The sequence below is a fragment of the Hemiscyllium ocellatum genome, chromosome X (genome assembly GCF_020745735.1).
Source record: "Hemiscyllium ocellatum isolate sHemOce1 chromosome X, sHemOce1.pat.X.cur, whole genome shotgun sequence".
NCBI lineage: Eukaryota > Metazoa > Chordata > Chondrichthyes > Orectolobiformes > Hemiscylliidae > Hemiscyllium > Hemiscyllium ocellatum.
The window spans coordinates 20,195,786-20,201,780 of record NC_083453.1 but is presented as its reverse complement, the minus strand read 5'-3'; positions in this window follow the sequence as shown (position 1 = coordinate 20,201,780).

The following is a 5,995-nucleotide window of genomic DNA, read 5'->3' as shown; positions in this document are numbered from 1 at the left end:
TTTCTCAACCAGAGTTCATTGCCTGAGATGATTACATTTAATGCTTAGCTCTCACCCAAGTGTTGTCCATGGGTCAGGAGATGTAGTTCATTCATTTTCCTGACAGGAAATTATCTTTAATGGCAGGTTGACTCCATTTTAATGACTTTGGAATTTGTGATGTATGTTCATACAAATATTCAGCCATCTCAGTAATTGCTGTTTCAGTCTCTTAAAGCTCCATTAGTGGTTGTCAGGCAGTAAGTACGTGGTCATTTTTTGATATAAAGCATGGTTTTAAGAAAATACTCTTCGTTAGGGGTCAAAACAACGTAAGCTATTATGAGGACAAGGGGAATCACATTCATTGAGGAGCTAAATTATATCTGGTTAATGTTTTACAGATGTCAATAAATCCCAATATTGGTGGGGCCTAATAATTACTACTTCAGATATAACAATATGTTACTGATGCAGATGGTTTCGGAATAGAGTCCTAGAATTGTCAGTTACAGATGTTGCAAACTTTGTTTTTCATCAGTTTGTGATGATGCTCGTTGTCCAGACGACTCATTGGGGGTGAAATTGGGTCATGGTAGCAGTGCAGAAAGGGCTGATAGCCAATCAGGAAATGGCCATTGAAGTCACACAGATAAAATATTTATCAAATCCCTACAGTATGGAAGCAGGCTGTTCAGCCCATCAGATCCACACCAACCCCCTGAAGAGTATCCCACCCCATCCCTACCTTTCCCATGGCTAATCCACCAAGCCTGCACATCCCTGAACACAATGGGCAACTGAGCATGGCCAGTCCACCTGACCTGCACATCTTTGGACTGTGTGATGAAACCGGAACACTCAGAGGAAACCCACACAGACACGGGGAAAATGTGCAAACTCCACACACACAGTCACCCGAGGGTGTAATTGAACCCAGGTCAATTGCTAACCACTGAGCCACCCTAAAATTTAGCTTGACATTCTACTAGCACATGTGGAACCCATGCAGCTTATGAATGGATCTTAATCCAGCACTTTAGACCATTCGGTCACGTAACATGTTTGATTCACCTTTTGCTGCTAAGCTGGATGACTAGGACAACTAGGGAGTATGGGTGTTATAATTGCGTTGAACATGGGAGGATTAGTCCCAGCTCCCACCCCTGTTTGCTTTCAAGGATCTGAAATGGGGGTGCTGGGAGTTGGTATTTATTTGGCAAGGAGACTGAGGGGCCATGGCTAGGTGGGGACGGAGGCCATTAAGTTGGCATTGAGAGTATGAGGAGACAGGAGGGGTTGGGGGAGGACCTAACTGTTTCTCAAACAACTGGGAATCAAGGTGGAGCTTTCGGGAGCCCCGGTGGCTAGCTGCACTGAGTTCCTGGGATCACCAACTCTGACTGCTTCCAATATTGAAACAACCCCCTGAGTGAAGTTGCATGAAGTTTTCTAACCCATGTTACCCTTGCTAATACAAATCCAGTCCTTGAAAGCTATTCAATCGCATCCCTGCACTTCTGCCATCTTCCTCTACTCCTTAGAAATGTCTCTTGTTTCTCCTGAGCACTCTGTCCTTCGTTCATTTAAAATCAAAACTCACTGCATCGTTTGGTATATACAGTAGCAGGATGTTTTGCGGAACTGTAAATGTCGCATTCATTTCGTCTCCCTGTCTGTCCTTCCTCCTGTAGTGTGCAGACCTTTAAGAAGAAGTTTTCCAATTCTTGGCTCCCAGTGCTGTGCCTTGCCCACGAAGGGCCTGAGCATCGCGTGTGGGAAATGCCCACTTCCTTGATAGATGCTTGCATTGGCACAGTTCAGTGTCATGCCAAAATCATTGCTTCTTCGGAACCCAAACTTGACATCAAGTAACCAATGATCTTCATTCATTTATTCTTTTTCTCCCATTCTTTATGACTTTCACGGTACCCCATGCTATAATTCTGGTCCTTTACCTCCAGTTTTCAGTTGAAATCCGCATCCTTATTTTCTTGTATCAAAATGGCGCTTTTAATTTGTGGGCTCATGCAAGAATACAAAGCAGGTGGACATAATTAGAAAAAGGAGCAAAAGTGGCCATTCAGCCCACTGAATCTGCTGTGCCATTCAAAGAGATCGTGGTTTATCTGATAATCCTCAATTTGACTCTCCTGCCTTTTCCCCCATTACCCTTGGTTCCCTTCCTGATTAAAAATGTCTACCTAAGCCTTGAATATACTTAACAGCCCTCTGCGGTGAAGAATTCCACAGATTCACTATCCTCTGAGAGAAGACATTCCTCACCTTTGCCATTAAATGTTTATTCTGAGAAGATGGTCCCAGACTCCTCCACAAGGGAAAACAACCTCTCCACATCGCCTCTGTCAAGTGCCTAAAGAATCTTAACAGAAATTGCTGGAGAAAATCAGCATACCTGGCATCATTTGTGGAGGGAAAGCAGAGTTACTCTTCTGAAGGGTCACTAGACCCAAAACGTGGACTCTGTCTCTCTTTCTGTCAGACCTGCTGGGTTTCTCCAGTAATCTCTGTTTTTGTTTCAGAACTTCTGCATCTGCCGTTTTTTTGTTTTATACTCCTTAGAATATTGTAGGTTTCAATGAGGTCACCTCTCATTCTCCTCGACTCCAATGAGTACAGGCCCAACCTACTCAACCTCTCCTCATAAGACAGTCCCTCTGTACCTGGGATCAGTTGAGTGAACCTTTTCTAGACCGTCTCCAATATCAGTCTATCTTTCCTTAGATAAGGGGTCCAGAACTGTTCACAGTATTCCAGCTGTGATCTGACTAATGTCTTAGCAAAATATCTCAACCTTTACTCCATTCCTTTGAAATAAAAACCAACATTCCATTTACCTTCCCTATTACCCACTGAACTTGGATGCCAGCTTTTTGTGATTCATGGACGAGGATTCTCAAATCCCCTGTTTTGTAGCTTTCTACAGTCTTTCTCCATTTTTAATAATATTCAGCTCCTCTATTCCTGACAAAGAGCGTAAGCTCATATTTTGTTATATTCCATCTGCAACCAAGGAGGTCATGCTAAACATTTGTAAACCGCTGCTTAGGCCCCAGTTGTAGAGGTCTGTCCTATATGGGCACTAGGCTGTAGGACATAAGCAAGGCCTAGGCAGGGTGTAAGGAGATTTAGTAGGATGGAATCCAGGCTGTGGAGAGACTGGAGAATCTCGAATCGTCGGCCTGGGGCTTCTTGAGGGGTTATGCACCAGTAAATAAGGAGAAACTGTTTCCAGTGGCAGAAGGGTTGGTAACCAGAGTGGGGCACAGCTTCTTTTTGATTTTTTTTATTCATTCATGGAATGCAGGTGTTGCTGGCTGGGCCCTGTTGCTCTGGAGAAGAAGGTGGTGCTGAGCTGCCTTCTTGAATCGCTGCAGTCCACCTTGACCAGATCTTGTTGCATTTGAACATGGACTGCTTCAGTATCTGAGGAGTTGTGAATGGTGCTGAACATTGTGCAATCATCAGCGAACATCCCCACTTCTGACCTTATGATGCAGGGAAGGTCATTGATGAAGCGGCTGAAGATGGTTGGGCCTAGGACACTACCATGAGGAACTCCTTAGGTGACCAATCTCCAACAACTACGACTGTCTTCCTATGTGTCAGATATGACTCCAACCACTGCAGAGTTTGCCCCACATATAGGAGAAAGTGAGGTCTGCAGAAGCTGGAGATCAGAGCTGAAAATGTGTTGCTGGAAAAGCGCAGCAGGTCAGGCAGCATCCAAGGAACAGGAGAAGGGCTCATTCTTGAAGAAGGGCTTATGCCCGAAACGTCGAATCTCCTGTTCCTTGGATGCTGCCTGACCTGCTGCGCTTTTCCAGCAACACATTTTAAGCTTGCCCCACATATACCCACTAATGCCAGTTTTGCTCAGGCTCCTTGATGCCACACTCGGTTGAATGCAGCCTTGATGTTAAGGGCCGTCCCTCTCCCCTCCCCTCTGGAATTCAGCTCTTTTGTCCATGTTTGAACCAAGGCTGTAATGAGGTCAGGAGCTGAGTGACCCCGGTGCAACCCAAACTGGGTGTCACTGAGCAGGTTATTGCTGAGCAGGTGCTGCTTGATAGCACAGTGGGTGGCACCTTCCATCACTTTACTGATGATCGAGAGGAGACTGATGTGGTGGTAATTGATCAGGTTGGGTTTGTCCTGCTGTTTGTGTACAGGACATACCTGGGCAATTTCCCCCATTGTCGGTTGGATGTCAGTGTTGTAACTGTATTGGACCAGCTTGGCTAGGGGAGCAGCAAGGTGGGGAGCACAAGCCTTCAGTACACCTGCTGGAATGTGGTCAGGGCCCTTAGCCTTTGCAGTATCCAGTGTCTCCAACTGTTTCTTGGTGTCATGTGGAGGGAATCGGATTGGCTGATTTTGGAGGCCATTGGAGGAGGCCTACATAAGGTAGGAGAATCAGCAACAAAGACAAGGAGTTGCTTTATGCAACTGGTTTCTGGTTTTCCGATATTCAACTGACTTTGGAAGCGTTTAATTCCAGGGTACACCGTGAGAATACAAAACAGGCAGACATAAGTGTGAACAGGTATTGGATGCAAATCCCATTGTAACATTCAAAAGGGAACCATTTGCTAGGTTATAGGGAGAGGCCAAGGGAGTGGCGCTGCCTGAGTTGCTCAGAGGATGGCAGGCAGAGTTACTCCCTCCTGCAGTGTAGCACTCCATGATTCTAAATCGAATAAATGGTGATTTTCAGATTTGAATGGTGCACATCAACTGACAGCTTGTGATACATTTTGAAGCCCTTTATTTGGATTAAGGCCTTACTATTGTATTCATTATCTTTGATAACACACTCCTCATACTGCCTCCTCAAAGTGAAAGTATTTTAGCAACAAACCAGGAACAGCCTGTACAATCAGCACCACTCTCATTATGCTGCTCATGTACTATTTGTTTTTTGGACATCTTTGCATCATACAGTTGCTAAAAATAAGCTGCCATGGCAACAGGACACAACACAGTGAGACAGCAGAAATTCTTCTCATATTAGTCCATATTGATTGAGATAGAGGATGGATTATACAGGCAGGAGATCTACTTAAGATACAACATTTACCTCATTGTCAGTCATTTTCTTGTGGTCTTTGCTTTACAAGCTTCTGATCCTGTGCTTTAATTCCATCACCTCATTGCTATTTTTGTTGCTTTGTGAACTGTTGCGTCTCTTCAGTGTTTCACTGACCAATCCTGCATCGGAGTCAAAGATACACTTTCCCAAAATATAGCAGTTTATCTTTGTCACCTTGAGGGCTGCATTGTTCAAATTTGCTGCTTCAGATCTTAAACTGAAGTGTGTGTGTTTGTGTCTGTACCTCTCAGTGAGCTGTGTGTGTGTGTCTGACTCTGTGTGTCTGTGTCTGTGTCTCTCTGCGTGTGTTTGTGTGTGTGATGTGTCTGTGTGTGTGTTGTGTGTGTGATGTGTCTGTGTGTGTGTCTGTGTCTCTGTGTGTGTGTTATGTGTCTGTGTGGGTGTGTATGTGTGTGTTGTGTGTGTGTCTGTGTTTGTGTGTGTGATGTGTGTGTGTGTTGTGTGTGTGTCTGTGTCTCTGTGTGTGTGTTGTGTGTCTGTGTGGGTGCGTCTGTGTGTGTGTTTGTGTGGGTGTGTATGTTTGTCTCTGTGTGTGTTTGTGTGTGTGTGTGTGTGTGTGTGTGTGTGTGCAGCACCCTGATGTGTGAAACATGATTTCTCAAGTAACATTGTGAAAGAAAGACTTGTACATGTCTAGTGCTTTTTCTAACCATACGATTTCTTAAAGCACTTTATAGCTGATGCAATACTGTCAAAGTCAAGTCATTGTAATGCAGGAAATGTGGCAGCCAATTTTGTACACGACGTGCTCCCACAAACTGCGATTATTTTCTTTCTTCCTTCATGAGATGTGGGCATCACTGGCAAGGCCCAGTATTTATTGTTCACCCCGAATTGCCCATGAACTGAAGGACTTACTAAGCCATTTCAGAGGCCAGTTAA